The sequence below is a fragment of the Manis javanica genome, chromosome 15 (assembly GCF_040802235.1).
Source record: "Manis javanica isolate MJ-LG chromosome 15, MJ_LKY, whole genome shotgun sequence".
Lineage (NCBI taxonomy): Eukaryota > Metazoa > Chordata > Mammalia > Pholidota > Manidae > Manis > Manis javanica.
In genome coordinates this window covers 53,172,193-53,193,735 of record NC_133170.1, presented here as the reverse complement: position 1 = coordinate 53,193,735, position 21,543 = coordinate 53,172,193, and the positions used below count along the sequence as shown (strand labels likewise).

General features: G+C 40.0%; 1 long non-coding RNA gene across 3 annotated transcripts in view; it reads left to right on the top strand.

Annotated features, from left to right (window-relative positions):
* The first annotated feature begins 3,840 nt into the window (after positions 1 to 3,840).
* The window catches only part of LOC118970578 (uncharacterized), a 49,559-nt gene continuing 31,856 nt past the window's right edge, over positions 3,841 to 21,543 (top strand). For all 3 annotated transcript variants that reach the window (XR_012125392.1, XR_012125389.1, XR_005058641.2), the window contains exons 1-2: positions 3,841 to 4,151; positions 12,209 to 12,269. This is a non-coding gene — a long non-coding RNA (uncharacterized lncRNA). The remainder of the gene's footprint in view (positions 4,152 to 12,208; positions 12,270 to 21,543) is intronic.

The window sequence follows — 21,543 nt, the reverse complement described above, 5'->3', positions numbered from 1 at the left end:
ATAGAATGTTTATACACATCACTGGACAGTTAAACATAGATACTAGTTTATTTCACAGAGCTGTAAAACCACCATTTCTTTTATAATTGACATGGATTCATATTTGGGACATGTGTGATCTGGAGCCATACATAGATGTAAATGAACCATTTATAAGCAAATAAAAGTAACCTATCTGAGATGTAATGAAAAGTAAATTGGTCTGTGGCTGGTAATTTGGAATATCAAGCAACAGAGATGTATCCCTGGCACAGTGAGTGAGCATATGCACTCCAAATAATGTGAAATGAAGCTCAGTTGATAAAAGCACAGGGTCCTGGTATTTCTTAATCAACTATCAGAATTATCTCCGGCAGCCAATTAAAGTTGTCAAGCACAGTTTGGTTATGCTCAGTTCAGATTTGAATGTATTTTTTCAACATCTATCACCCCAGAAATCTATCTGTATTTCTGTGTTTCTCATATTTGTATTAAAACATGAAGTTATACTGAAAAGTGGGCAAAGAAGTACATGACTCATTGAATTCTACAAATGGAGCACACCCATGTAAGAAATGGGTTACTTGTACTCCAGAAGTCTTGGTACCTTTGTGTTCCTTCCAGACACACCACACTCCCACAAAGTTAATGGTTATCATGACTTTAAATACCTTTGATTGCGTCTGCTTGTTCTTTGAGCTTTGTATACATGGAATCATAAAACAAATCTTTTTATGTCTAGCTTCCCTCACATAGCATTTCAGATTCAATCCTAGTTTCAAGTGTAGCTGTAAATCTTCTGTTCCCATTCACATTTCATCACGTAAAAACACCACAATTTATTTATGCATTCTACTGTCAGTGGACTCTTGGGTCGTTTCCAGTAGAGGGCTATTATAAACAGTGTCTCCATAAATATTCTTGTACATTATTTTAGGTGTACAAATGAGTGCATATCTGCTGAGGGTCCTGTATTCCTAGAGTCTTAAGAGGTTTTCCGTGGGCTAAGTTATGCAGACCCCCACGATCCACTCCCAGGGGCTGCCCTCATAATCCTGTTTGAGGCAGACATTGCCTCAGCCTTCAAGTGTCCTTGAATTGTGCTCCTAAGGGTGTCCCTGCTCTTCTGATGTTCTGCCTGCCCGGACCCTCTTCACGGTCTTGATCCCAGCCATCCGACCACTCTCTCTCACCTGCCTGCTTGCCGGCTCTGCTGCACTCATGACATTAGCGATTAGTTGCTAAGCCCTGCCTTTCTCCTGTCCTCATTTGTCATCTTTGGCTATAGGACTCCTGTGCCGTCAATGGTACCAAGTCAGTTCTTTAGACTTTGGCATGTTAGAAGTTAAAATGACTACTGTGTCATGCTCTAGTCATGTGGGAGACTGGAGAACACAGAAGCTAAAAGCACAGGCTTGGAAGCCAGACTTCCTGGGTGCAGGTGCTGGTTGCCATTTACCAGCTGCAAAATCGTGGCAAATTTTCTCTGTGATTCAATTTTCATATGGGAACAGGACGGGAACTTCTACCCAGTCATGGCTGTAATAAACTTCTCTTTTCTGTAACCTACTTTTATTTTCTTGGCTCTATCTTACCTTTCTGGTTGTTGTATATTAATAACTCTTCTTCTATTTTGCTTACCTAATGTTGTGTTCACCTCATTTCTTTTTACAGGCATATCTCAATTAATATTATCCTGCATAACCATCCCTTCAGACTTGTTAACCAAAAAAGCATCTGTTTTGTAAACAATAACACACCATACCATGTGCTGCCCAATTTAGGGCATATTGTCTATATTTGTTTCCTGTTTCTTCCATAACAAATTGCTGCACACATAAAGGCTTAAAACCACAGAATGTATTATCTCACAGTTCTGCACGTTGGATGTGCCAAAGAAGTCTCAGGGCCATAACATCAAGGTGTCAGCAGAGGTGCGTTCCTTCTGGAATCCCTTGGAAGAATCTGTTTCCTTGACTCTTCCAGCTTCTAGAGGCATCCAGAATGCCCTAGCTTGTGGCCTCTCCCTTCATCTTCAAAGTTCATCACCCAACCTGTGTTTATGTCATTACATCTCTCTCTGACCTTGATTTTCCTGATTGCTTCTTCTAAGGACCCCTGTGATTGCATTAGGTTCACCCGGATAATCCAGGATAATCTTCCTATATCAAGAGCCTTAATTTAGTCACCTCAGCAAGGTCCTTTTTGCCACCAAAGATGATATATTTATAGGTTTTGGGGACTAGGACATAGATGTCTTTGGGCCAGGTGTGGGGTCATTATTCAGTCTGCCAACTGGCCAAACCATTTGTTTTATTTACCTAAGGTAGTGTTCATGTTACATCCTTCCCCTCAGGACAGTCTTAGATTCACAGAAAATTATTTGCTTTTCAAAGAATAAAAAACTAGTAATATGGCATTATTTCAATGACTAAAGTGTTTGCTAGATATTAAAATTTAATTATTGCTACAATCTGGCAGGTGAGCATCAGGAGAATGTAGGTTATGCTCTAGCCCTGGCTATGCCCACTACTTGAATAATACTAACCAATGGGCAGATTATAAAGACATCAGCGAGCAAGCACCTGATTCCCTATGTCATGAATTCAGCATGTGGGAACCCATAAGGTTTACATCATGATGCCTCTACCAGCCTTATTCAGTTAACTCCACACAAAGCCCCACACCTGAATGAGAGGGACCTGTGTCTTTTTGCTCTGTTTACTGTATACAGTCATAACTTTTAGGAACATCTTTTAGGAAATTTGATTGCCCCAGAAGGCCCAGGATGAGATAATCTCCACGCATTTTCCCATTTGTGGAATCTATTCCTTTTTTTATTTTAGAGCATGTTTTTGGCCAAGGCACCAAAAAGAAAAATGCAACTAATTCGTCCCTAACTCCACCTCTGCTTCATCTGAGACTATGCTTCTTGATTCCTACTATTCAGTAAAGAACTCCAGAAGATCCCTCAGACCACTGATCTGACCCAGGTTTTTGATGTACATCTGGTGGCTTCCAGGAAATAAGCATTGGAGAAAGTGTCTAACAAATGAACTAAGTTATTGAAATATGGACTGCAGACAGAATAACTTCTTGCTCACTTTTTTCCTGGGGACCTAGAAAACTTTTCTCTGGATTTGCAGAGACACAAGTTTTTCCATATCCTTACACAGAGAAGCCAGTTGCATAAAGTATGGTGTTCACTTTTGTATAATACCTGGTTCAGAGGATGGGGTTTGAGACGTGATATTGGGAAATGAGAACAGAAAAATAGCTATTTCTGCCACAAGCCAACCCTTTAGATTATCTACATGGAAAGAGTGGAATAGAAAGACTTCAGTAATTAATAAGAAAATTCAATTACAAAACTTGATAATCACATGTGATTTAAAAAAAAAAAAACCTAACTCACAGATATAGAGAACAGAGAGGTGGCTGCCAGAGCTGCAGGATGGGGTGGGCAAAACTGGTGAAGGGGGTCAAAAATACAAACCTCCAGTTATATACAAATAAATATATATAAAATAAGTAAAATAAATAAAACTGAGTGCCTATATGAAAGCTGCTAAGGAGTACATCCTAAAAGTTCTCATCACAAGAGAAAAAAATGTGTAACTGTGTGGTGATGGATGTTAACTAGACTTAACTATGATCATTTCACAGTATATATTGTAGAGAAAATGGAAGTTGCCATGGCCAGGATCCTCACCTGAACTTAATCTACTTGATGATGATGATATAATTGGCCTACTGCTAGGCTAATGCTTACACAGCCACAGGCAATAAGCCAAAATTGCCTGAACTGCTATATAAAGAGCCCCTCCCAGTGCTTGGGGCAGAACAGAGGTTGGAGGTAAAGACAGGCCCTCCCGACCCTTGGAGCAGAGAGCAGAGAGCAGAGAGCAGAGAGCAGAGAGCAGAGAGCAGAGAGCAGAGAGCAGAGAGCAGAGAGCAGAGAGCAGAGAGCAGAGAGCAGAGAGCAGAGAGCAGAGAGCAGAGAGCAGAGAGCAGAGAGCAGAGCCTGGAGGAGAGAGCACGGGAGAGCCAGGAGTGGAGGCAAGGGCTGCAAAGCTCCAAGAGGTCTGGAGGCAGAGACCAGCTTGCTGCATGCAGACTGCTCTGGAGGTGGATGGGATTCTAGCTCTTGACCTGCCATCATGAGAATAAAGGTTAGTATGAACCCTTTTACCCCCACCATTCCTTGTCATTTTCCAGTCTCATTGAATCCAGAGTGAACTTGCCCAGGGCTGAAACCCTCAGGAGAGACAATATCAGTGTTGAATCATTAAGTTATACACCTGAAATTTATATGATGTTATATGTCAGGGATATCTCAATTTTTAGAAAATGTGATTTTTAGATTCCCCCCCCCCCAACATTTTCTATTTCAGAAAATTGTACTCAAGTGTGAGGTGTCAGCAGCACTATAATAAGAATGATATACGGTACTTGTGAAAAAGGCAGCTTCCTGGTTCAAGACACCTGTACTTCTGGAAGCAGGTGTGGGGAATTTTAGGCTATCCTGACTCAAGTTAAAGTTTGACATGCCCTGGTTTAAGGGAAGTTGTGTGGTTGTGAAGGTAGACAACTGAGCTTGAATTTTTTATTAAATGATTATTTCCTCACCTGCTTCAATGAAATATTTGTGAAATTTGTACAACAAAAACAGTTGTTAAATAATGGTAATGTTTCCACTTCAGATGAAATCCTTAATGGCCACAATTTGTGTCAGCACCAAAGTTGATTTTCCCAGTTTGAAATAACCTCAGTAATTCTCTATGAACATATCAAATCAATCTGTTAGGGTCTACTGAATGTGAACCCAATAGAAAATAGCATAAAAATATGGAAAACATAAAAAACAAGGTAATTTAAAAAGCACTTTATAATTCATTAGTGTTTACATAATACTACCAATACTGATAATAATGGCATTCATTAGTAATGATATTTATTTGCCTATAGATTATTAATTATCTTCTAGCTTTACCTTATGTAGTTCTTACAAACTCAGGAGGTAAAAAGTATCAATACCAACATTTTATAAAGAAATTAAATCTAAAGGATTGTAACTAAATTCTCAGTGTCCCGTAACTGCTAATTCATGGAGCTTATATTCAAATCCAGATGTATGTGACTCCAGATTCTATAGTCTTACCCAGTGCATTGGACAGTTTCAGATAAACTTCCATTTTTGAAAGCTGCATGACATATATTAAGGCTCTACCTTTGGTGGGGACAGACTGAGGAACAGGAGTCCCTGTTGTTGAAAAATGAGTACCCTAAGGCCAGGTGGTTTGGAATTCCAGGACAAGTTAGACAGAGATTAAGTCGAATCTAGAATTATGATGACATTATAATACATCAAGTTGAAAGCTTAAGGTTAAGGACCCAGATAGGAACAAAAAATGAGATCAGAAGTCAGGAGGATAAAAATACTAATTAGAATGGGAGAAAGATGTGAAGAACGAGTTGGAGCTCAGGGCTCAGATGAAAGGCTGTATTCTCTGAGAACTACAAAAGAGTTAAATAATAGCCCTGGGCTAGACTATGTAGACCCGAATGATGGGGAAAAGTCTTGGGCTTCAAAGTTATTACAGAATGAGGTTGTTTTTACCTGGGTGTTTGCTGATTCTCTATTTGCTCAGGTGAGGAGAAGAAGAGAGGTCTATTTTGAAAACTGATTATTATTGTTAGAGTCACACTGTATCTTTCCTTCTCACCTCAGACTTTCCTTCTTTTTAATGATCTCCAGAGCACTGATGTCCTGCAGTTTGGAGGGCTGTCTCTGTGTAACTGGAATTAGAAACAAGCCGGTGTGGAGCAGCTTATTAAGTATGGCGAGAAGTTAGAGAATCCACTGTTCTGTATGGAAGTGATTGAACTGTGCAGGTTTACAGCCCAACATAAGGTCATGTCTGAAAAATCAAACACTGCTGTTCACATTCCAAATGAGAGTGTTATTCAGTAGATTATCCAAAGATGAAAATTAAAACAGCTTTGTGGCTTTTTTGCTGTAAATGCACATGAAGCTGTTAGAAGTGGTGGGTAACCAAGGCTGTTTGGGTAGGGGTCTCCCCCAGTTGTTTTGCTTAAAGAACACATCTTCAGTCATTGGGGTATGACAGGTGGACCTTAAAAAAATCACTGGAAATGAAGAGGAATAAACTAATTTTTCCTGGTTGTATAAATAGGTACAAAACAAGTAAAAAGGCATAATAACAAGTAAATAGCACATATCCACATGCAGAGAAGTTGAGCTTTATAGAGTGACTACTCAACAGCTCATTCCAAATGACTTGTGATTTTTTACAAAGATTTAAGAATTTGTTTTAACTACCTTAAATTCATACACAAGCAGGTAGAGGATCCGATAACGAATTAAATACAAAAAAAAAAACAAACCTGAGTCTGAGAGAGGATTTCGTACACTCTGCTGCCCTGGCTGGGAAACCCCCTCCCTGTTTTACCCCCACTGCTTCTCTTCCAAATCTCACTCTCCATTTAGATGTTTCTGATTCCAGGAAGGCTTCTGGACTCTCTGGGCATTGGTAGGTTTTTCCCCCACTTGTATTGTACAATTACATATTTACAGATATAGATAAATATGTATACACAAATAATGCATAATGTAGTATATATAATACATATTATAAATAACATATGTATTATTACATATGTAATATATGCAATATACATAGCATCTTGGCTTATCTCCCGCTAGACCTTGGGGAGCAGGTGGCCCCAGGGCTTCCATCCCCAAGTCCTGTTCACAATGACACCCTTTAACACTCGGTACAGACTTGACTATAGGAGCTGCTCCAGAAATATCCAATAAATATGGGAAGAAAACCAGATCATTTCCCTCTTTTATTGGTTAAAGAAAATGAGATGAGATAAGTCACACACTGTATCTGAAGACACTAGGAGAGATTGTCAGAACAAATAAAGGAACAGAGGTACACGTTTTTAGAAAAGGGTAAAAGGAAAAAAAATCTAGCAGAAGAGCTGTGGCTGCTATTAGCTCTTATAAAATTCCATTTCCCATTATGTAACACTGGTCAGTGTGCTCAATGAAGTCGTTACCTCCAAGTGAGAGGCCCCACATGTTAACGAGTGGAGGCAATGACCTTGAGAGAAGCTCTATGGGCACCAAGCTAGCCCTTCCTCAGCATGAAGGGATGGCAACAGAGATCGTTCCACAGCTGCCTGGGCTTGCTGAAGTCTGGACCACACCGCCCGTGCACAGAGTCCTGCTGCCTTCCTTGTCATCCAGTAGTGCTGTTTTCCTCTTCCGGAGCTTGGGGCTTAAAAATGTGCTTGAGATTTCAGGCAGGTCAGTTTGTAAATGATGTTTCAACATAACCACATCAATGTCTAAAAATAACATTCATGTAAAGCTGGACAATATTGGAATGAGTGAAAAAAGGTTGAAACATGAGAATCAAGAGCAAATAATGATTTGGGAACCTCAAATTACAGAGCTGATCCCCAGGCCCTGGGTTTCCTGTTGGCTGGGTGGATTCATCAAGGAATCGACATTTACGTGGTTTTGAAATCCTGACAGCTATCTCCTCTCTCTCAATTTTGATATTTACTTTCTATGAACTGAATAACTAGGAGACTTGGTCTTTGAATTAGGGGAAAAAACTAAGTTAGCATCTTTGTGATAGTTTTTAAAACTGTCCACAGATTGTTTTTGACTCTCTTCTCATCAAGAATAAGGACCCATGCCCCGTCTCCTTAACTCTGGCAGGCTATGGCTGCCTCAACCAACGGAGCACGGTTTCTCAAGCTGGGCGCTATTGACATATTGGGCCACAGATTCTTCGCTGTGGAGGGCAATTCTGTGCGTTGTGCAGTATATCGTAGCATCCGTGGGCCTGTAGCCCCCCCAGCCCCCAGCTGTGCAAAGCAAAATTGTGTTCAGACACTGCCAAACAAATTGCAGCAACCAAAATTGCCCCTAGTTGAGAACCACTGCAAAAGGCTGGAGATGAGGCTACAGGACTCCTGGAACCGGGTTGTTAAAGGCCACTCAGCATTCTTTTGCTTCTCTCCAGACACTCATCCTGGAAGAAATCAATTGCTATGAAAACTATCCTCAAACTGCCATGCTGGAGAGGCCATATTCTGGGTGACAATTCTAGTGGAGCCCAGGTGATGGCCCCAGCTGAATCGTATGCAAATTCTTGACCCAAAAAAGCTGTGAAATAATAAAATTGTTCTTTCACCCCATGACTTTTGGGGGAGAGGGCATATTAACACAGAACGGTAATTGAAACAGCATCACTGGAAAATGGGGAAGAATAAAGTTTACTGAAGACACAGGTTTTATTTAAGTTGTATATATATTTAAGTTTGTCCAATGAGCAGCAGATACACAAGCATCCACGACCCTGAATGCTTGACACTCTGTTATTTGAGTGTGTTCTCGTGGTATGCTGAGAAAATAAGAATGGCATCCTAAATTTGTTCAAACCCCCCCCCCTTTTTTTTTTCCTCAAGAGAAAATAAAGATGTAAGAGTTAAAGAAAACATCTGGTTTATGGGAAAATTATAAGAACATGCTTTTCCCTCCTCCACGTCCTACTGCTCCCTCTCTGGAGCATTAGCCGCTTCTCAGACCTTCGCAACAAGATCAATAACAACAGGCTAACACAATTTCTCTTCAGGGAGGGCAGCTTGTGTCGGCTTTTACTTTATTAACAAAGAACAACGTATGTGAAAGGACAGCATCCTGCAAGGAGGGAAGAATTGGGGGAATGCAGGAAAGAGGGCAAGGCAGTTTCGTAAACACACTGAATTGAAGGAATTAGGATCACACCCCGAAATGGCAAGAAAATGAATGTTTGCTTTTTCTGGCTTATTACTTACTTAGTGATACTTCAGCACTTTCTGAAAGATAAATGCCTTGGCTATGGTTCTATCAGTCTCTCTGCTTTATATAATTTTACAAAGAGGAATGCCCAGATGTTAAAATATTTGTTCTCTTTTCATGTACAACTTATTTCATTTTCGACTCAAAATGGAATGACCCTCCAAGGGAAGCTTTGAAGCCCAGAGATTCCTTGGTGTTTGTCCCGGCACTGGCTCTGTGATAAGTTCTTGGAGTATTTTCATTATTTTACGAAACGCCCCCCTTGGTGTTTTGAAATGAAATAATTTGTCCCCTTTGACCTTGTTCAAGAGGGTCAAGATGAAATATTTGCAACTTCAAACCTTCCACGCCAGCCCATTTTCCCTTCAGTTTAAACTGAAGGGAAAAAGCAACTTACGCTGGGAGTTGGCTGGTCATTTGCCGGTTGACCCTCAGATCCATTTCTGACCTTCCCCTGCTTTGCCCACTACTGCAGGGCTGACCCTGCCAAGATACCTTTTCCAGGCTCCTCTGCCACCTGCTCTGGTGCAGCCCAGCCAGTAGGAGGCACTGGAAAGATTGACCGATGGGAGGAGGGAGGAAGGAGCCAGAGAACCTTCTGGACTTTGCTTTGGAGGCATTTCCTGCGTGGTCCCAGCTGTCCAGGCAGCTCTAGCCATGGATCAGGTTTCAATCTAGCTCTGCTAAATCTCTCCTCCTATGGCGCTTGCAGTCCCTGGGCTAGTAGCGGCTCATGTTTCCAACATCAAATTTCATCTAATGAACATGGCGTAGGTTTTGTTTTTCTCCCAGGACCTTTGTTAATGCAGGGAGAACCTAGTTCCAAATGAAACCCAGCTTGAGATCTAGATATCATATGCTATTTTGATAGAAGCAAAAAAAAGCAGAAAACCTTTGTATGTGTTCTTTTTATTGATTGACTTTACAGTTGAGGTCAGAGAGCTTTTAGGTTAATATAACATAAAATTCTAAAAAAAAGCAAAGCTAATTTATAATTAGGGAAAGCAGGTCAGTGATTGCCTTGGGCCAGAGATGGGTGAGATTAACTGCTAAGGGCCATGCTGGAACTTTTTCTAATGAAAGGGATATCCAATCATGAATTTTGTGGTGGCTATGTAAGTATATATATATATATATATATATACACATTTGTCAAAAGTCATCAGTCTTTTCATTATACATGAAATGGGGCGTTTTATTATGTGCAGATTATACTAGGGCTAATAGCAGCTAATATTGCCAAGATGTTGTCTCTGTATCATTTATTTCTAAGGCATTTCCCTAATCATTTCCTTTCTCTTACATTTATTAATTTGAGTACTACTGAAGAAGAACTATCTTTTCTCCCATATTTATTTATTTATTCCATTAGTTACCTACACCAGTATGGGCTCCTGGATGTTTATTTGTGGGTTAGAATCCAATTCTGTTGTGACATTTTTTTCCAGTTTTGGCCATTAAAAGCTCCTTCAGGTGGGCTCCTGTATTCCTTTACCAAGACTCCCTGGCCTTTTTGAGCACTTTCTTACTCTCTGGCCCCCCATGCTGTTCCTGGCTCACTTTATATATATGGCGCCCAACTCTAGAATTATTCATTCCTGGAGGGGGCCCTAGTTCTTTAGTTTGAATGTAGTGTTTTCATTATATTCAGTGAAATATAATGAAATAACATATTCGAGATAGTATCTGGGTAGTAGGTATTCTCATTGTATTTAGGATGTCACTGCTCTGACCCTCAAAACACAGACTTAGATATTTTATGTATATATACTAATCTATATGTATACACATATTGGTATTTTTTTAATCTACATGGACATATATTAAAAATCATGAGTTAATACTGCTGTCTTTCTAATTTTATACTGTGGGCTTTATGCTTCCCTCTTTATTTATAAATCCCTTTCTAACACTGAGAAATGCTGCCTCTCATTATCTACAATCTGTTCACTTTTTGTTCAAGTCCAGTGTAAACATAGTTTCAGAATTATTCAACATTACTCCTGCTTAAAAGCAAAAACAAAAATGTTCACTAACTAGATTACAATTTTTTGTACAGTTATTTTTGTCTTTAGTCTTATAGTATCCAGCCAAGATACAGTTTTCCGAGGTTACTTTGGGTAATTCTTTTTTTCAATACCTTCAATGTGGTTATGTTATTTATTTGTAACAGAGGTTCGGTGGCTAGTGTTTATATTCCATTTTGAGTTACCCTCCTGTCCCTGTTGCTTTTAATTATTTGCTTAATTGGGTATATGAAGGAAATATGAAACATGACTATGATTCGAAGACTCAGAGTTTTATCAGCAGTTATGTTCAAGGAAGTGCTACCCCTTGTTGATTCCTGCTGTCCTCTTCCCTTATCTCCATATTCCCAATTCTGTCCCACAAACCCTGTAGGTAACCAATATCTTAGTTTCTAGTTTATCTTTCTTGAATTTCTCCTTCAGGAACAAATAAAAAAGAGAATCATTAGTAGGCAAATGAGCAGGTATTTTATATTCCTTTCATATATAACATGTCACATACTATAGGCAATTTTGTGCGCTTGGCATTTTTTCACTTAAGAGTATATTCTGGAAAGCACTCCATATTAGTACAAAGAGATCTTCCTCATCTTTAAAATTTTTCATAGCTGTTTAGCATTCCATTACATTATGCCTGGTAATTTTTATTGATTTTCATCTGCTGTAAAATTTACCTTGCTAGAGCCAGGTATTTTACTATTCCCATAAATATTCTTGAGCTTCATACTGGGATGCAATTAAGTTACTCAGAAACAGTTTGGTCGTTTATAGTCTTGCTTTCAAGATTTGTTGGGCAGGAAGACTAAAGACAGACACTATTGGGCCAAGATCCATTGAGCATCTACCTAACAGCCAGGAAGCATGGGCACAAACTGGCACAATTTCAGAACCAGTGTAGTCCTGGGAACTTTTACCTCTCACTGTTTCTGTGGTTCTCTCTTGGCATCTGGTAGTTTCCTTGCCCGCATGCACTGAGCAGTGATCCTACTCTGTGCCCACTGGAGGCACTCTGCAGGAGCCCCATGTTCTCTCTCTACACAGGTATCTCCTAGTCATTTGCCATCCTGCCAATTCTGTCTTGGTTTCCCTAGACTCTTAACACCACCACCTCAGCTCAGGGTCTGCCAGCCTTTGCCTATGCTCCCCTCTGTTTACCATAGCCTGAAAGCCCTCACGTAGCAGTGAGATGAAGCAATTACATGGCTACCTTGTTTGTTGTCCATCTCTCAGGAATCATTGTCTTTCTTCATCTTCTGTCTAATGCCTTGATTTTCTTTCATTTATTTTGTTCATTTTTAATTTTTTTGTATTGTTTCAGGCAGAAGGGTAAATCTGGTCCCTGTTATTTCATCTTGGCTGGAAGTGATGTCTCCACTATTGTAAGTGAAATTGTTTTATTTTTAAAATTCCAGTTGTTCATTGCTGCTCTCTATAAATAATTTAAATTTTTGTGAATTGACTATTCATTTGCAAAATAGCTAAACTTATTTAGCTGCAGTAGCTTTTAAATTTTTTCTTTGTAGATTTTCTTAGGGCTTTCTAAATAGATCTTCATATTGTCTGTAAATAAAGACAGTTTTATTTCTTTTCATTTACTTTTCTTGCCTTATCTGTGCTCTCTAGTACAGTGGTTAATAGAAATGGTGAGAGTGGATATCCTTGCCTTGTTCTTGATTTTTTGAAGAAAGCATCAGCATTTCACTTTCAAGTAAGATATTATCTGCAGTTTCCTTTCTTAGATTTTCTTTATCAGGTTGAGCTTCAAATTCTAGTTTTCTGTGAGCTTTTACAATGAATGGGGGATGAATTTTGTTGGATACTTCTTATTCATCTTTTAAGTTAATCACGAGTTTTTTCTTCCTGCTAATTTGGTGATTTATGCTAAATGAAATTTTTATGATAGCTTTATTGAGGTATCATTCACATTCCACTGAAGTTCATAACTTTCAGGTGCATAATTCAGTGGGCTTTGGTATATTCATTATGTGGTGTGACCATTACCAGTAGGTAATTTCAAAGTGCTTTCCACTAATTGATTTTTGAATGTTAATCCAACGTCGAATTCCTGAAAAAAAATTCACTTGGTCATGATGCATTATTGAATTTATAAATTGATTCGATTTGTTAATACTTCCTTAAGCATATTTGAATTTATCCTCATGAGAGATATTGGTCTATGACTTTCTTTTCATTTCTCTCCTTGGAAGTGTCCTTCTGAGTTTGGAAGTGTTTCTTTCTATTTTCTGAAATTGTTTGTGTGAAATTGGTATAGTATGTTCTTTCCTTTGAGAAATTTGATGGAATTCACTGATACAAGTCATCAGAGCCTGAAGTTTCTTTGTGGGAATATTTTAATTACAGGTTCAACTGCTTTAATGGGTGTCAGGCTCTTTGGTTACTCCCTTCTTGTGCCAGCTGTGCTTGTGTGTGTCTTCTGAGGAATTTGTATTTTCACATTTCAATTATCCCAAATATGTCACCATAAAATAATTCTTAATTGTGTTAGTCATTGAATACTGTGTTTTTTAAAAATTACCTCAAAACCTAGTGGGTTAAAATAGCAGTAATCGCTATGTATATACCTCTGATGGCTTCTGCAGCCCAAGAATTCAGAAGGGGCGTGGCTAGTTCTGGTTCAGGGTTTTCCCCCAGGTTGTGGCTGGACGTGGCTGGTCCTACAGTCACCTGATGTGGCACCGGGTTGGAGGCTCTGTTTCTCATGTGCTCACCCACACGGCTGGTAAGCTGGTGCTGTCTGGGCAGGAGGCCTCAGCTACTGCCTATCTTGGCCTCTTCACATGCCTGCTTTGAGTTTCCTCAATACTGCAGCTGACTTTCTTTAGAGACAGAGATTTAAGAGACTGCGGTGGAAACTCCAATGTCTTTTTGGTCTAGCCTTAGGAGTCAAACACTGTCCCTTCTACATTTTACTATTAGGTCAGCCTGCGAGCTAAGCTGTGATTTGAAAAATTGTCAAAAGGAGTCGTAGGCTTTATTCTTAAGTGTTAAATACTTAAGAATCAGCTTGATCCTTTGGAAACTTTCAGTTGTTTAATGTTAATGTTGCGGTTGTGAGTCTAAAGCTGTGGCTCACATGTTGCTGTTAGCCTCATGTGACTGTTTAAATTTGTTAGTTAATATTAAATACAATTAAAATTGTTTTTTTTTTTCAGTTCTCAACAGCTGCACTTTGAGTCCTGAAAGGCCACATGTGACTTGTGGCTACTGTATTTGCATGATGCAAATGCAAAACTTTGCCGTAATTGCATCAAGTTCTATGGGACAGAGCTGGTCTAAAGGAGCCTTTACTTTAGGGCTAGTTTAGTCTTATTACTACACTGTCATCTTTCCTGGGTCTCTACTGAATGCCCTGGCACTCACTAAGGACTCTTCTCATTGGCTTGCCAGAACTCACCCCTGTCTCAGCAATGTGAGATCACTGGAAAATGACAAGTTTACAGATCTCCAATCTCTTTTGTCCAGCCTCATGGATTTTTGCTGTAAATGTATGTGGCTTAGAATTCAGCACAGACTCAAAAACCTAAGGTAGATATGTGGAATTATTTCTCTGCTTAGCTTCCTCTTTTCCAGAATTCTGCTCTCTGACCTCTGTTTTCTTGGCTCAGTCTGTCTCAGATTTCCCTCCCTGCACTGTGGTCTGGAATGTACTTCTAGGCTGAACGCTGGAGTGATTCCTTATCTCAAGAACCATGTCTTGCTATTTCCTATTGCCCAATATTTGGAAGTTGTTTCATGTATTTTTTTCTAGTTTTCTAGTTTTTATGGTGGGCAGACAAGTCCTGTCCCATGTACTCCAGCATGGCTAACCTCAGAAGTTTGTTCTTTCTTTTTGAAAATCATGGTAAAATAATATATATATTTCATTTACTCTATTTTTAGATTTTTGGCATGTTGACATAATTGCACTTGGCTTATTTTTCAGCTTTCCTTACTGTTACTCTATAAAATACACTGTTTTATGATAATTGTTTTGCTTTTATTGCAGTAGAACTGCTTGCATTTTGAGGACATTTTTATGTATGGTTTTTTTTGTTTATTTAAGTTTCTGAATTTGTAACATGTTAAACTCTGTCAAAAAACTCAACAACTTTTACAAGGAATTCAGTGAAATCTTTCACCCTTATCTGCTTCTGTTCACCTAGTTACCGACCTTCAAGCAGGTCCCTACTGTTGTTAGTTACTTCTGTATCTTTCTGGAGATACTTTATGTTTATTAAAGGTAATGAAAATAGAGGGTCTTAATATTATTTCTAAGTAGAATGTCTTGGAGATCTTTCTGTATGAGAAGGTAATATAGAATGAGAAGCAGAAGCATTAAAATGATTCTAGGAAGAATGCTTTCCAGTAACTTTTCTCCTAAGTTACTCAAGTAATCCCTAAAGGGGAAAAGTGGAACTTTTAAACTTGAAAGACTGTGATAAATTGAGGAAAAACTATAGCATCTTTGAAACTTATGAGACCATGATAAATCTGATATACAGGATACAGCTTCTCCACTTCTCCCTTGTCCTGACCCATTCCACCATCCCGATCAACAAGTTGGTGCTTCTAAAACACAAGAACACTGAGTGACCAAACCAGTGATGGAGGCCTTTCATCTCTTAGTAACTGATATGTCTCCTCCTTGTTCCAGACATTTTTTCAGGTAACAATGTCATACAATAGTGGGATTAAAAAATATACCAAAGAACAGACAGAAAATAGAACTGAGGTTAAAGTGTAGGTAGGGATGAAATGAAAAATACAACTTGAGAAATCACCAGCATAGGTCAGAAATCTGGCTTTGCATATTTTGAAAAATGTTATTTGAGCATTTTTCAGCTCCTTAAGGTAAAACAGACCAGTGGCTCAGGAGACACACGTAGCTGACTTTGGAGCAAAGCTATGACAGGAATTCCTCCTTAGGGTGCTTCTTAAAGAAACACCTGACAGTAATGACCAATGTCTTTGTCAGCAGGCATCACAAATCCACCTCTTTGGCCTTAGGCATGGCTGGCTAATGACTGTCCTGTGTTTAATCATTAGCCTTTTGAAGTTGACATTTTTGCCTTCTGCTGAGTGCTATCAAAAAGCCATTTAAAGGAAGGAGATCTGTAGATGGTAACATGGTGAAGGCACAGCACATGTCCAGTATTAGGGATCAGCCCCCAACAAGAGCAGGAGGTCCTAAAGGAGAGGATGAGAATGGATGCTGTTTGGAAACCATAAACAGGACCCCTTTTCAGGTGAAAGCATATTTCAAATCAATCTGAACTGTTTACTGTGGCATGGGAAGAGAATTTTGAGAAGCGTGGAATGAGGTGATAAAGGAAGGTTATTGTGTTTTGGGAAAATGACTGGAAAACTTTTATCTAGGGTAATTAAAATACAGACACATAAACACCATATGTTCACAAATTCAGCCTAAGTACAGAGGCATGATTGACACACACCAGGGTCAATGAGCTCACTCTTTGATTGAAGAGTGAGACCAGAATATGAGTAAAATAATGAAAACTGGTCTTCATGTAGATTTGAGTTTGAAGGAGGAATTCTATATGATTAGTGTTATGGTGAAGCAGAAAATGTCAGTAATGTCAAAGAGATATCGATTGTGCTATAATCACACCATGGTAAACTACACAGCCACAAGTCAGAGTGTGGATGCATTTCACAAATATCATGTCGAATGAAAGAAAGAAGCCAGATATGAAAGAATACAGATTTTTAAATTCCACTTATATGAGTAAGTGGAATATATTTACAAGACTAAGTAAAACTTAACAAGAATATGAGAAATTAGGATCATGGCTAACTTTGAGGATAAGGATAGGTGTTTTGACTGATAAAACACATAAATAATATTTCTGGGGCTATGGGTAATATTCTCTTTCTAGATCTTGGTGGTGTTTGCTTTGAGAAATTCATTGTGTGACCCACTGAACTGCACAATTATGTTCTGCGCACTTTTCTGTATGTGTGTTTTACTTAAAAACTAACCGGAAAGCTTTATTTTAAAAAGCAAATGGTCAAAAATATTATAAAACTCAGGTTTTAAAATTTAACCTTTTCTTTACTTAAAAATTAAATATACAGTCATCCTACTGACAATGGGAAGTAAAGTTAACTATTCAACTAGAACTTTGAAGAATGGTGTACCAACACCCTCTTCCCCTATAAAAGGTATTATGAACAGAATGTCAACTACAAATAGTTTCTGGCTACTAATTGAGTCATTTCATTTACTTGTATCATTTTATGTATTTATGGGAAACTAGGTGTACTTCTCAGAGTAAACATTAAGAGATGTATTTAGGACCTTTCATAAATGAAGAGGTTTTAGCTTTTGCTTATTGCTGTGTCTCCAGTGCTTAGAACAGTGCCTGGGAGGTAACAGGTGTTATGTAAATATCTGTTGATGACTGGCTTTGGAGGAAGACTAAATGCGTATTTGAATGTTTGGCTCTCTGAGAAGAAGATGATGATCTTACTAGGGTGCGGTCAACCCTCTTACTTCATGTCTATTAAATGCAGTGTTGCAATTGTAAATAAGTCTTAGCCTACTGTGTATTTTGTCACTCTAGTTGCCTTGGGAACTGAGATGAGGCAGGAAAAACAATATGAGCAAAGGCAAGGGTGTGGGACAGCGTGGTAGTGTGGGGAAGAGTGAGTAAGGAGTTCCTTTTGGCTGGGAAGTGGGAATAATGATGGGTGATAGCAGAAATCATGGAGTTAGTCTAAGACCAATGGGTGACATTTGAACATCAAAACATGACTCTACACTTTCATTTGAAATGACCTGGCCCCATGGTATTGTTTGTACAATTTTCCCCAAACCTGCAGTTTTCTCTAAATGTACCTGAGTACCTAGAAATATCTGAGAAAAAAAGTTTCTGATTGCTGTTGTATGCTACTAAATGCTTGACAGTATGATTCAATCATTCATTCAAACCAACTCTACTTTTCACTGGCTAAATGACTGAAGGTGGTGGGTACCTGGAGATTCAGCCATAGCCTGGTCATCCCTCCAAATTTCAAGGCCTTTGAGTCAGTGTGGCTGTGTTCTAGCTGGCCTGGCATAGTCTTTTCCATGAGTCTTAACAACTCTAAAAAACAATCCGTAACTGTAGGGTGCCCCCTGGAATGCCTTGATTTATGCATAGTGATGAAATGAATCATATACCCTTGAGCCAAAGATTTAAAAAATGTAAAGCAAGCAGTATAGGCCCAAATGGTCTTGCTTCCTTGGAGCAATGCTGAATACATGATTACATTTTGAACAGTAGGTATTCATAAATCAGGCAGAATGCTCAGGAGAACACAGTCCACTAATTAAATAAAAGCAGAACCAGTGTTTCCTGTTGCAGGGATTCTTGCTGAGATTAAAGGATTGTTCTCTAGCCCCGCACACACAGTGAGGGACTTGGCTGCCAGCCTTAGAAGTCTGCAGCCCCCTTGCAGAGACAACCAAGCCCTGAGAGCTCCCCAGCTCACAGAGTGGGAGGGCTAAGACAGACCTGGACCATCACGCCCCCTTTGCTGCGTCTCTCTTTGCCAGGGGCCCATGCAGCACTCTACATCTGAGCCCTCTATAAAGGTGCTGGGAATGCGAAAGGGGCAGGAATCCAGTCCACGGGCTAGTGCCAAGCTGTGCCCCTCGGCACAGGGCTATGTGCCAAAACAGTGCCTTGTTCTAATTCACTTTAAAATGCTCTGTGAACTTGCGCCTTCACACTCCTCGTCCTCTGGGGTTAGGGGTCCTCCTGTTTGCCCCAAGGCCCAGGGCCACAGCTTGCAGTACTCAGGGCCAGACCCTCTGAAGTGGTGATTTGTATTCCTTCAAAGCCTGAGCCCAGCACCCATCACGGATCATCTCCTGCCTGAACACCCCTTTCTCCAACCTACTGACCACTCCCAGGGTCCCCCTATACTCATTTCTCCCCAGTCGATTCCATGTACTGATACTGGCTAAGCTGGATGATGGGTTTCTCATAGGCACAGAGTGTCATAATGTAAGCATTTAAAACAAAAATCCAACTATTAGAGGTCAGCAGAAAAAAAGAAAAAGCAAATGAGGCAGAAAGCTGATTTTTCACTAGCTACTCCTTTGAATCAGTGTAGACCCAGGATGAACCCTCTTCCCATAGTGTGAATACCTTGTCCAAACTATCATTCTGGTTTTAAAAATAATATGCATGTTGACATATAACGTGGCCCCTAAATGCAAGCCAACTATCTCTTCTGCCATTCAACTAAAAGAAGGTTAAGTTCTTCCAATGCTGAGGATAAAAGGGGGGCAGCTGTTGTGTTTATACCACACTGGAAGCCATGGAAAGTTCTGAGTATTTTCTAACATTCATTTGACTACACATGATTCTTGTCATACACTTTAGAGCCTACCCCTTGGTATAAAATATGAATTTGCTGGAAATATCTCTAGGTTTCCCTTGCCCTGCTCCCTGAGGGTTCCTGTGGCCCTGCCCCTACCACTCCTAGGCGTGGTATGGGCGTGGAGTGACAGTTCCATTTTCCTCTCAGGATCCTCCTCGCTCCCTGTAGTTGGTGTCATGGAGCTCCACACAGCAGGATGGAATGTGCATAGGTTTCTCATAAAACACCAAGGGATGCTTTCCTCAAATCACTTTCTCTGGGCTCAAGGTGGTGGCCTTGTGTGAAGCTCTGCATCCAGGATGGGTCAGAAGCCTGGTGATCTGGGACTGCAGTAAACCCCAGAGGGGAAGTACAAGTCAGAGAAGCAGAAAACAATGGAGATGAGTTCATCAGGCCGTGCACAGGATTCCACGGAGAGGACAATCTAGCTTAGCCCAAATTATTCTGGACATAAGAAAATGACCAACCACAGCTAATTCAAGCTGTATTAAGTTCAACAAACTAAATTAACAATAAATCAAATTAATGGTTGACAGCCTGCTGTATACCACACACTCTTCTTACTTTCAGAAATCCATAGACAAGTACCCTTGTCCTACCTTGTCGTTTTAGAAATAAGGACCCTGAAGCCCAAGGTGACCCAAACTTACCCAGTTATACATAGGATACCCATGCACAACTGAAAGCAAATACTTCACTTATAGAAAGATAATTGTATTTTTATATTTCTTCAGTTCAGTATCATCAAGTATTCTTCCTTAACACCATATTTGAAGACTTTTTAAAGAGCAATTTTAGGTTCCCAGTGTGATTGAGAGGGAAGTATAAAGATTTCCCGACTATCCCATTCCCCACACAGGCACAGCCTTCTCCACAGCTCATATCAGACTGGGACATTTGTTATAATTGATGAATTTAACACTGACAACGTTCACAGTTCACATGAGGAATCACACTTGTGCTGTATATTCTATTGCTATGGCCAAATGTCCAGTGATATGCACCCACCATTACAGCACCATGCTGATGCTTCTCACCACCCTAAAAATCCTCAATGTTCTGCCCATTCATCCTTCCCTCCTCTCTGACCCCTGGGCAACCACTGATCTTTTTCTTGTCTCTATAGTTCTACCTTATTCAGAATGTCATGACCATATCTTTTTTTAATCCTTAAATAATCAGATAAAGTGCTCTCAGTGCTTGGAAGCATACTCAAGTGACAGCATGCCAGTTCATCCAGAAACACAGCATTCCTACCCCTTTTGAGAAGAGGTGTGTAAATAAGCATGCATGTTTAATGGCCAGAAATAGTGGAAAGTAATCAAAGAGTATTTAAGTGTTCTACAATATGCTGCCTCGCATAGAGCTACTTTGAAAAACACTGTTCCTTAGGAATCCCTATTGAGGACATTTTATAATACACACAGAAAGTCATCAAGGGCTGTTTCAAAGAGGCCCCTCCCCATGCCCAGTCAGGCCTGTCAGAAGACGAGAACCTCACTGCTCATAAAACAAATAAATCAAGCTCCAGCTTCATGTCCCAAGGTCCTCTAAGACTGCCAAGGAAAGTCCACTTTTAGACAGATCAGAAGAACACTTGGTTCTCACAAAGTAGGTCAGCTGCTGAGAGGCAGACTGTCTGCCCCCAGAGCTGGGCGGGGGAGGCATCATGGAGCTCAGGGAGCTGGGCTCAGCTCTCTCCTGAAGGGGCTGCACACGCACAGCTCGGGGCACATATATTGGGAGAGGCTTGCAGGACGCCAGCAGCTCACGGTCTCCAGCTGCCATGAAAGGTCAAGCTCGGCTTGGGAAGTGGAGCCAAGAATAGTTAGATGCTGTTCCACTGGGAGCCCAAGTCCCCAGAGAGGGTTGTTCTGAGAGGTGATGCATAGTTTACAGCATCCGGGCAATGGGGGCTGAGTAATCACTGATGATAACCCAGATGCCAAGGCAGGAACTGTGTCCTATTTATGTAAGTACCCTTAGAGTCTCACTTAGCACCTAGGACACAGTAGGTTCTCAGCAGATGCTTTTTGAGTGACTGAGTTAAAAACCAAACTTAGTTAATCTCCAAATAGAGATATTCTCTAAATGCTCAAAATCTTTCTCTGTACAGAGCCCTTAATATAATCAGTCATAGAGCCTGCTTCTCTGGTCTAGCCATCAACAAAACAGGGCCTATTATTAGCGTGGTTGCATATCATTTCACCTGGCACAGAGTTGGCACACTGTGGACCTTAAACTCATTTCAGATGATAGCCA